Here is a 12,316-nt window from a genome sequence, read left to right on the forward strand (position 1 = left end):
TAAGTTTTCTAAGTTATCTTTGTGGGGCCAGGAGGTGCATGAGGACTACTCCTGGCCCTGAGCTCTGGAATTCCATCCCTAAACCCTCTCCTCCTCTCCACTTCTCTATCCTCCTTTAAGATAGTCCTTGAGACCTACCTCTTTGGCCACGCTTTTGGTCACCTGTCCTAATATCTCCTTATGTGGCTCGGTTATCCAATTGATAACGCTCCTGTGAAGCGCCTTTCGATGTTTTATTACATTAATGATGCTGTATAAATGCAAGTTGTTGTTGTTGTAAGGATGCTACATGAGGTAGAAAAGGCCAACTGTCAGCTCAAGAACAACAACGCATCAAGAGCAGATGGGATCCCCGCTAAGGCACTAAAGTATGGCAGAGAAGCATTATTGACATGAATGCATGATCTCATCTCTCTTATCTGGAAGGAGGAGAGCATGCTGGGAGATCTCAGAGATGCCGTAATCGTGACCATCTTCAAAAAAGGGGACATCCAACTGCGGCAACTGGGAAAGTCATCGCAAGAATCTTCCTCAACTGTATTCTCCCTGTGGCTGAAGAGGTCCTCCCAGAGTCACAATGCGGATTCCGTCCACTAAGGCGTACAATGGACATGATTTTCATCATACGACAATTGAAAGAGAAATGCAGGGAACAGCACCAACTCTTATAATTGGCCTTTGACACTGTCAACCGTGAGGGACTAAGGAGCATCCTCCTCCGTTTCGGCTGCCCTCAAAAGTTTGTTACCATCCTTTGTATGCTCCACGACGACATGCAAGCCGTGATCCTGACCAACGGATCTACCACAGACCCAATCCATATCCGGACCGGAGTCAAGCAGGGCAGCGATCTTCTCGATCTTCCTTGCTGCAATGCTCCATCTCACTATCAACAAGCTCCCTACTGGAGTGGAACTAAACTATAGAACAAATGGGAACCTGTTCAACCTACGTCGCCTTCAGGCTAGATCCAAGACCATCCCATCCTCTGTCATCGAACTACAGTATGTGGATGACACTTGCGTCTGTGCACACTCAGAGGCCGAACTCCAAGCCATCGTCAACACCTTCACCGAGGCATACGAAAGCATGGGCCTTACGCTAAACATCCGTAAGACAAAGGTCCTCCACCAACCTGACCTCGCCACACAGCACTGCATCCCCTGGTCATCAAGATCCAAGGCTCAGCCTTGGACAACATGGAGCATTTTCCATACCTCGGGAGCCTACTATCAGCAAGGGCAGTCATTGATGACGAGGTCCAACACCTCCAGTGTGCCAGCGCAGCCTTCGGTCACCTGAGGAAGAGAGTGTTTGAGGACCAGGACCTCAAACCCGGCACCAAGTTCATGGTCTACAGAGCAGTCGTGATACTTGCCCTCCTGTATGGCTCAGAGACATGGACTATGTACAGTAGGCACCTCAAAACACTGGAGAAATACCACCAGCACTGTAAATCCACTGGGAGGATAGACGCACCAATGTCAGTGTCCTCACCCAAGCCGACATCCCCAGCATCGAAGTGCTAACCACACTCGACCAGCTCCGTTGGGCAGGCTACATCGACCGCATGTCCGACATGAGGCTTCCGAAGCAAGTGCTCTACTCAGAACTCCTACACAGCAAGCGAGCCCCAGGTGGGCAGAGGAAATGCTTCAAGGACACCCTCAAAGCCTCCTCGATAAGGTGCAACATCCCCACCGGCACCTGGGAATCCCTGGCCAAAGGCCACCCAAAGTGGAGGAAGAGCATCCGGGAGGGCACTGAGCACCTCGAGTCTCGTCACCGACAGCATGCAGAAAACAAGCGCAGGCAACGGAAGAAGCGTGCGGCAAACAAGACTCCCCACCCACCCTTTCCTTCAACCACTGTCTGTCCCACCTGTGACAGAGACTGTAATTCCCGTATTGAACTGTACAATCACCTGAGAACTCACTTTTGGAGTGGAAGCAAGTCTTCCTCGATTTCAAGGGACTGCCTAGATGATGATGAAGAATGCTACTAAATTATCTAACCCCACTGATCTCTGCTTCTTAACTGATTAGTTTTGCAGAAGCCCTGAGTGCAGCTTCTTAGCCTCAGTGCTCTGCTCAACCTTTGATCTAAATGTTTAAAGATTCTGTATTTACAAATTGTATTTCATAGTACAGGGAGCAAATCCTCGGCATTAAGCGTTTCCTGTTTAAAATTACAACAATGTAGCTGATAGCTCGTTCAATGTGCTGGTGAGCTTAGTGTACATTGTCTGCCAATAACACTCGCTGATCTCACCATCGCTTTAAACATAGTGGGAGATACAACATTGTAATTTTAAACTATCAGTTGAAAGAAGCCACAGTGCTTTGAATGTGCTGCTCACCACACCAGGGGATACAGCACTTAAAAAAAACCCAAACATCAGTTTAGCACCATGTCATTTAACACTTGGTTAGTGAAAACGTGTCAAGTGGCAACTATTACCATAAGCAGCTGAGTAGCACATTGGGAGCAGAAAAGTATTTTAACTATTTAAATATATACTATTTAAGTAGTATATATTAGTCATTATATACTATTTAAAAATAGACTACTTTTAAATAGTATATGACTCATTTTGCAAACAAAAAGCCACCAGTTTAGCAGTGTTTTTATGCCACATTTTTAAAACATATTTATTATATCGAGAAGTTCCCAGACCCTAGTATAGACTGATTACTATGTTAAAGGTGCGATATAAATACAAGCTTTTGTTGTTGATTGCAGAATCTCCATTTACCATTCTCATGCCGTGGAACTTGGTAAGGTTTGCCACAGAAATCGGTCTTGATTTTACTGCAGATTCCTAGGGAGCCTGATAATTATATTTGAATCCCGTCTTGCGTACATCTATTTTTTTTTGCTGCTTTTTCAGTTATTCAGCCCCAGGGGTTTTGCAGTTATTATTGCCGTTTTTGAAAGTTTTCCCCCGTCGCTTATTAACATCCAGCTACTCACATTACCAATTTCCAAAATTGTGTCACATTAATAATGGAAGCAAGCGCTGCATATCCCAGCAAAAAATGTAATAACGCATTACATTTTGTGTCATACACACAAAGGAGGCAATCTTTCTCGCCACTGACCAGGAGCAGTGCGACTGCTGCCCATCACGCGTCAAAATAGCGTGTGATTTTCCTGCGGGCCTTCAATTGCAGGTAGAGGAAGTGAGTGCGCGAGTACGCGTGGAGATCTCCAATTGGTGGAGGATCCATAAGTGACAGAAAATCCATGTTCAATTCAGGTATTAAAGGCCAGAGCAGGATTAAAGGGACATGGTGCAACTGCAAACTGCTGGTGATCTGGGCAATTTTAGTGGCCCTGAGGCTCATGGAAGCAGGCCGCTGAAGGTCAAAGCTGGTCCTGCGGCTCTAAAACCTTTACATGTAATAGTTGCCACTTGACAGTGTAATAGAGCTCCCCCTAGTGGACTACTGCTCCACCTAGTGAACTACTGTGGTAATGCAGCTACTGATGTAAATACAATAAAAGAGTCATGTGGCAAAGTCACATGATGACAGTTGGAGCCATCTTGCAGAGTGTGTTTGTTAGTGATGTCGTAAAAATATATCACAGACACCTAACTGAAATTCTCACTTTGCCAAGCGAGACAGCTGGGTGTTAAATAACATGGAGCTAAACTGCTATTTCTTTTAAAAATGCTGTATATTGTTGAAGGATTATTCTAAATGATTTAAGTGGGTTTAAATCTAGTGTTTGCTGAAGTGTTCCTTGAAATGTATCTGCTCTTCTTGATTTTCATCTTCCATCCCTTTGCTGCTTCTCTGAAAGGCTTGAATTGCACGAGGACCCAGGGCGAAGCGAAAGGCGTCACATTCTGCTGATCAGAGCATTGATGTGCTGCTGCAAGCTGTGGAGTGATGGAGAACTGCGCTTCGCCCTGCTGCAGGAAGAAAAGTGTCAAAGATAGCAGAACAGAATGTGTGGGAGGAAGTGTCAAAGCAACTGAACTGTGAGAGCACTGTACACTTCATAATGCTGCAGTACCACAAAAAGTTCACGGACCTCATCAGGAGGGGCAAGTGGGCCACTGCCTGGCTATTCTCTTCACCTAGAAAGAGATGATTGCTCTGTGAACATCAAGGCATTCTGTCCCTCACAATCTGTATTCTTTTGCACAGGTCCTGAAATCCTTTGGCTTCACCTCTCTATCTCTTCGATGCACACTTCTGATTTCCCCAGCACAAACATGTCCATTGATAAATGCTGCCTAGTTTGCATGCTACCTCATCTGCATGCTCTATTTCTCTAAAAAGACAGCTGGGGCCTCGGGGCAAATGCTCATCCAAAAGACAGCACCTCTGACAATGCAGTGCTCCATCAGTACCTGTGAGGGTAAGGATGAAGGCTGCAGGGAGGATGGCCAGAATACTAACCATGGTACCGTGGTACAGGAGGCAGTTCAACGATGGAAGGAGCAGAATGGAAAGGTTGTAGTCATAGCGGATTTGATCATTAGGGGGATAGACAGTATCCTCTGCAGTCATGACCGAGAGTCCAGGAGGGTGTGTTGCCTACCCGATGCCAGGGTAAAGGATATCTCGGAGCAACTGGAAAGAAACTTAGGAAGGGAAGGGGAAGATCCAGTTGTCCTGGTCCATGTCGGGACCAATGACATAGGGAACAACAGGGAGGGAGCATCAGAAGCTAGGGGCTAAATCAAAAAGCAGGAATCCAGGGATGGTAATCCTGGGATTACTACCCAAGCCACGTGCTAATTGTCATAAGGATAGACAGATCAGAAAGGTGAATGTGTGAGTGAAAGACTGCAGAGGGAAGGAGGGGTTCCATTTTATAGGACACTGGCACTAGCACTGGGACAGGAAGGAGCTGTACTGTTGGGACGGGCTCCATCTGAACTGGAACGGGAACAATGACCGAGCAGAAAGTATAGCATTTTAAATTAATATGATGGAGGGATGGATCCGGTGGAAATAACAGAACCCTGAATATAAAAGAAATAGGAAATGAGACTAAAGGTCAGGCCAAGGTAAGGAATAAGCGTAACATAAATGGCCAGGGAACAGATAAAATTATAGAACATAAGTATAAAATAATTGTTAAAAATAAAATGAGAGGAACAATTAATAAAACAAATTAAATTGCCTATACAGCATCCAAAACAAAATTAGTAAACTGGAGGCAATAATTTGCAGAGAGGAACCAGATGTAGTAGGAATAACTGAAACATAGCTGCATAAAGATCAGGATTGGCAGTTAAATTTGCAGGATATAACTTATTTAGAAAGGACAGGGAAGGAAGAAGGGGGTGAGGTAGCTGTACTAATTAGAGATACCATAATGGCAGTAGGAAAAAAGGACATAACTAACATTAAGATAGAAACAGAATCCACATGGATTGAGATAAAGAATAAGAAGGGATTGATCTTGCTAATAAGGGTATACCATAGACCACCTAATAGTGGAAAGGAAGTGGAAGAAATAATTTGCAGGCAAATCTATGAAATAAGTAAAGGACGTACAATAATTATCATGAGAGATTTCAACTACCCCCAAATAAACTGTCAAAAAGAGGTAGTGAAAGGGGAAAAGGGATAGAGTTTCTACAGTGTGTTCAGGACTGTTTTTTTTACCCAGTACATAAGAAGCCCAGCAAGAGACGAATCACTGCTGGATCTAGTAATGGGACATGAACCAGAGCAGATAAGACAAGTAATGATAGGGGAACATCTAGGAAATAGCGATCAGAACATCTCAAGGTTTAAGAAAATGATTGGGAAATACATAAGTAAGACTAATACCAAAGTAATGTATTGGAAAAAAGAGTGTGAGAATGTAACCAGGGAAGATAAACTGGAATTAAATATTGACAAACAAAGAAATAGAATAGTAATGGCAAATATTTAAAAATAGAGTTCAAGAGAAATATATTCTATTAAAAAACAAAAACAAATAGCCAATAATGAAACACATCAATGAATAAAGAGATAAGGGTAAAATTGAAATGAAAGTAAAAGACATAGGGGCTGAAATTCAGCTCCCCTATAGGGACCGTTACCACCTATTTGCTGCAGCCATGTCGGCTGGTCTATTGTGCCCCCAGATTCAGCCGGGCCGCTAATAGGCAGACTGGCATCCGCTCTTGGGAGCCAGGCCGCTGGCCCGGCCAAAACCCTCCCTGGTGGTCCAGTGTCCGATCGCGACTGATGGCCGATTCTCTCCCCTTTAACGGAGGCGAGATACATGGTGACGCTGACTTGCACTGACATCACCACCACTCCGCTGCCGAGTGACCACGGTGGAGAATGCATCCCGCCTTCACTTCCGCCCCTCACTTGCACTTGCCATCGCAATTCCACCCCCATTATGACAAACTTCCTGGCCGATTGAAAAAAAACAGAGGTGAATTTCGCGAAAGAGGGGACCTCTTCTGAAATGGCGGTTAAAAACTCTTCAAAAAAGGTAGGAGCGGCAGCTTTCTAGCGGGACTTAGTTTCGGCCCCATACACTAAGTACATAGAGAGTAAAGGAGGCTGACAAAGGAAATATGAAGAGATTAAGAAAGAAGTCAAAAAAATTAGGAGGTCAAAGAGGAACTACAAAATTAAATTAAATCAAAGAATATTAAAAGAAATAGTAAAGTATTCTACAGACACATAAATAACTAAAGGAAAATTAGGATAGGGATAGGGCCACTAAGGGATGGGCAAGATAAATTCACAGGTAATGACAGTGAAATGACAGAAATATTGAATAAGTATTTTGCCAGAGAGATTAGCAAGATGGACATGATATTAGAGAAAAGATAGCAAGACATTTAAGATAGAAAGGAGGGAGATAATTGATAAACTAATCAAACTGAGAAATGATTAAAAAAACCCTTGGGCTCAATTTTCAAGTCACTTGCGCCTCAGTTAGTGCCCCGGTGGGGCGGTAAATGGCTTTTCTAGACGTAACGATGGATATACAGCTTTTACCGCCCGACCAGAATTTTCAGCTTATGGTTTGCACGGCACAAACACTTACCGCCCCACCCTTGAGTTTCACCGCGATCATGACGTCAATCCTCGTACGACGCTGCGCTAGCACTCTGGATGCAAATTTCGGCCCTTACGCATCATTAAACGCCCGCCCCAGGAAACATCTGAAAAAACAGGTGTTCCCAGGTTGCAGCAGGCGGTATTAGCAGCGTTTTGAAACGGGAGATGAGAATCCTACATCGCACTTCAGTCACTGCAATGGATGCGCCCAAAATGCTGTGTGGAACTGAGACTAGCAAATGGCACTTTTATTTAGCACTGCAACGTCCGTAAAGGGTCCATGAGAGAATTTAATGGGGCCAATATTAGTTAGCCAGAATCTCATTCTGCATGCTATGGCCAGGCGGCGTGAAGCTAAAAGAAGGGCTGATGGCCATGTCGGCCCATGGATGAGGAGAGGCTGATGACATCTAGGGAGGAGGCCTTACCCTCCACGGGTTTCCAAGCATCAATGCTCATTACTCCAGCTATCTGAGGAGCAGTGACTGAGAAGGTTGCACTTCTGAAAGGAAGTGGTAAGAGAGATATGCCATCTCCTACAGGCAGACGTACAGACTTCCAGTGCCAACAGGACTGTGTTGACTGTCGTGAAGGTTAGTGTCCCGCTAGCCTTCTATGGCTCCAGCTCCCTCGAGGCAGCAGCTTTGCAATGATACACAGGACACCAACGGCAAACAGTCAAAGTGAAATATTTAGCAGAAAAATGTAATAACAATCCACCCACCCCAGCAACAAGGTCAAATAATACTATAAAGCTGCAAAAGCAAACAAAAGAAGAAACAGCATTCTGCTGCAAGAAACGTTATAACAACTTCATTCATAACCACAAACTATTTACAGGAGTACTTTATACATCTCAGGGCATGTGTTCAAGGTTTTCCCAACCCTTAATGGGTTTTCACCAGAGACTAGAACTAGGGGGGATAATCTTAGAATAAGGGGCCGCCCATTTAAAACTGAGATGAGGAGGAATTTCTTCTCTCAGAGGATTGTAAATCTGTGGAATTCGCTGCCTGAGAGCTGTGGAAGCTGGGACATTGAATAAATTTAAGACAGAGATAGACAGTTTTTTTAACCGATAAGGGAATAAGGGATTATCGGGAGCGAGCAGGGAATTGGACCCGAGTCCATGATTGGATCAGCCATGATCATATTAAATGGCAGAGCAGGCTCGAGGGGCTGCATGGCCTACTCCTGCTCCTATTTCTTATGTTCTTGTATTCCCCCCCCACTTCCTTTCATCCCCCTCCCACGCCTGCTGCTCCTCCTCAATGAAGTCTTAGTGCCTACAGCAAGGCTGCTTGAGGGCTGCTGTCTAAGAGGGCAGACTGTGCAGACGGCCTTGGATCCCCTGGAAGGCGCCACTATGGACTGCTAAGCCTCTGCATTGGCGGAAGCAGTCTCCAATGGCTCGGATGTGAACCGCGCAAGTTGCATGATCTGAGAATCAGTGGTGGGATCCGGAATGCAGTCACCCTGAGGAAGGACAGCATCTTCCATCTCCTGGGAACCACTGACACCCAAACGGAGCTGGGCCTCAGCATCTGGAGCATGATGTGTCACCACAACTTGCTGGCCTGTTTTGGCACTGTCACTTGCCCTTTGGACAGTGGGGAGCTCAGAGAGTATGGCAGTAGTCATCAACTGCATCACATCAGCATGCTGTATTCTCGCTTGTTCCTGCGATGCGATTAATTCTGCAACGTGATCAAGGGCACGTGCTACACTCTCTGGCATACCACTGTCACTGCTGGAGACCACCTGCCTCCGTGAGTGGTCAAGGATGGTCCCGCTGGAGTCCAGAGATACACGGACAATGCGTGAGACAGCCTCCGTAAGACTCACAGCAAGTTTGTCGATGTTCTTGGGGATTCTAATCAATGCACCATGAGCTCGCTGTGCATCTGTGTGCTCTCCCTGGACATTGTCACCAGGTCCAGGTCCTCATCTGCTTGTCCTTCAGCAGGACTTCTGTGCCGACTCACCCTCCAGAGAGCTGGCCTCCAAGCCTTCCCCTCCTGCTCGACATTGCTGTAGATTACTGGGGCCAGGAGCCTCAGAGTTGTCCAACCTCTGCAAATCGGCTTCTTCCCCAGATGTTGTCTCCGCTTGAGTGGCGACTGCTGGGCTCTGCGGTTCAGGCTGCAGACCTTCATCACTTCCCTCATGGTCTCCACCTTGCCCAGATGTAGAAGGCTCCTGAGGAGGCATTGCAGGTTGGTCATCTGCAAGCACAAGAGAACCGATGTGTGGTTATCAGAAGGGGAGGGGGCAAGGTGATAGCAGGAGGTTGGCATTGCAGATGTAGATGTAAAGAGGCTAGGCGACTTCATATTAGGTATCAATGAAGTTGAATCAGTCGCCTTCCATTCACATACCCTCACTATCCGAAGGGGGCTCGGCATCGCCCCCGGCAACGGTGTGAACTGGTGTGCCCATGAGGGCCGAGACTTGTTCCTCAACTTCTGTTAGATCGAGGAGCTCAGGCTCTCCACCTCCTGTCCGGAGTTGCTCCGTCTGTTGTGGGAAAGTTTCGCCTGCAAGAAAACCAAGAAGAATCGTTCAGTAAGATTCCACCTCCTGCTGTGCTACATATGCCTTTCATAGTTCAATACTGCAACTGTGTGCAGGTGCAAATGACTTCACTTCAATGTGTGTAGCTGTTGAGTAAGGCTTTACAAACATTTTGAGGAGGTGAGCGGCTGATGGTGTTGCCAATTAAACGCATATCATCAGCGTCAGTGTTGTTCGAGGAGATTTAACAATGACCCTGAATGCAGAGGTAATGGCTGGGGAAGTTAGAGTTCAACTTTCTGCTGCGTTCTACCACCCATACCATGGCCTGCAACACATTGAGAAGGGGCTGTTCCATCAAACACTTAACATTGTGTGAGACATTGATTTTGGCAACAGGGAAGGCCTACATAGATGTTAAGGTTACTCACCCTGACGACCCACATGAGGTCATTGAATATTTTACTGCATTGAATGCCAGTCCTGGCCACCATGTCAGCTGAGACCTCCTGTGCTAGCTCACACCAGATGCGTTTGTAGATGTTGGGTAATGGTCTCCCTCCCCCAACAGGATGCAATGTTCTCCACCTCCTTTCCACAGCTGTAACTAGGGCCTCACAAGCAGCTTGGGAGAACCTCCTAGCTCGCTGCCGACCCTGTTGCTGCTCCATCTCTGCAGAAGTGCAACTACTTCGCCGGGTCATCTGTGCGTGCGCGCAGGAAGCCGCCGCTCCCTGAAATACTGACTGCGCCCAGGAAACTCGAATCACATCTGCGCCTGCACAAAATGGCGACCTTCTTTACCGCTGCGATTTTCAACTCGGCACTAAAATCCCTGGTGTAATGCCTGATTTAGTGACTCCGATCATTTCAGACTAGGGCGCAAACAGTTTTGGGGTGGTATCAGGACCGCCCCAAAATCACCAAAGCTGAAAATCATAAGAACATAAGAAATAGGAGCAGGAGTAGGCCATTTGGCCCCTCGTGCCTGTTCCACCATTCGATAAGATCCAGCTCCTTGTCAAGATGGATTGCATCTGCACATATTAAAATACGTTAGATTCATACATATAAAAATTCAATAGAAAAGGGGATAGTGCCAGAGGACTGGCAGACAGCTAATGTGATTCCTGTATTTAAAAAGGGGGATAGAGCGAGTTCAGCGAACTACAGACCAATTCATTTAACGTCAATGGTAGGAAAAATAATGGAATCTTTACTTAAAGATGTAATAGAAAAACTTCTAGAAACCAAAAATATAATGGGCTGGAATTTGCTGAACAATAAATGCGCGTGCACGTCACACACAGTAACTTGTGGCGCAGAGAAACACCCTGCGAATTGCAAATTGGCACCAGTTGCTGGACCATTTGCACTGCTCCGCTGTTAGTTTGACGAAGTTGCTGCATTTGCACATTAATTGTCCATTTTTTCTGGCGCAATTCGCAGCGGAGCGAAAAATTTAGCGCTGGGGTAACGTTAGCGCCAGAGCGAGGAACTTCCGCTGAATGAAAGTTCACGAGGAGCGATAGCGTTAACTCTGGCATTACACCACAGACGCTGTGCAGCGAAGCCAAAAGTCCTGCCGTTTTGCGCATGCGTTTGTTTCCCCGTGCTTCCATCTCCTGGTTTCCATTTCCGTTCCTGTCACAAACGCTAATGCAGGGCACGGCCATGCCCTGCGTGTGCATGCGCAGTACAACCGGGGCAGAATCAGCCATTTCTGATTTTGAATTCGATGCTGGAGGACGACGATTGCAGACAACTTGTCAGACGCTTCAGCCACAAGGCAAATGAAGCTTTAGTGGGGGCTGTGGAATGGAGATGGCAGCAGTTGCATCTTCGGGTGACTCTAGACCATTGCCCGCCATATTCAAGAGAATTTGGGGAGAGGAGTTTTCTGCCTCGGACACTGTGGTGAGGACTGGCACACAGTGCCGAAAGAAATTTAAAGATCTCACCAGGGTCGCCAGAGTGAGTACTATTTTCATTCATGCACTCCTTCATTACTTCAAGAATAAATCTGATGAACTATTTGTTCTCATGCTGTTGGTGCCTCTCAACACTCTGAGTTACCTCCGAAAATGCATGACACACAGGTAGGCTTAGCTCAGCACCCTATTTGCCATGAATGATCTTTACACATTATTAAGATTGCTTTCTGAAATCTCATAAGATTGCTCCCCACTTCGATGTCCTCCTGATGGACCATGTGCAACGTCCAAGACCATTAAACAGAGGACTGTATTGCATTCAGACAGTATGGTATAATGCTTTGGTGGCTATCTGTGCCACAAGAGCAGATGGACCCTTTTGTAACCATTCCCATTTTCATCTTTGTAGGCAAAGAAATCTCATAATCACCGCGAGCAGGTGCGGAGAGGCGGCAGTCTGCCTCAGACCCTGCCACTCACTGACATCAACGAGAGAGTGGCAGGCCTCATTGGTGTCACAGGTCGGGCAGCTGCCACTGGGGGCACTGAACCCCACTCGGATACTGAGGGTAAGTCCTGCACACTCCCTGGGCTGGGTTGGGGCAATGTCCTGCATACTCCCTGGGATAGGTTGGGGCAATGTCCTGCAATGTCTCTGGACTAGATATAATGGAGTAGCGGCGGTCCTTCAAATGAACCTGTGCTATGCAACCTATCTCATGTCAACCTGCCCTCTCCCCTGCTGCTCGTCTGTTGCTTTCTACTTCCAGATGACCAGTCACAGGCACCGCATCCCTCAAGGGACCCCTTCTGGGGGAGGAGGGGGAGGAG

Source organism: Pristiophorus japonicus, chromosome 15, assembly GCF_044704955.1.
Source record: "Pristiophorus japonicus isolate sPriJap1 chromosome 15, sPriJap1.hap1, whole genome shotgun sequence".
Lineage (NCBI taxonomy): Eukaryota > Metazoa > Chordata > Chondrichthyes > Pristiophoridae > Pristiophorus > Pristiophorus japonicus.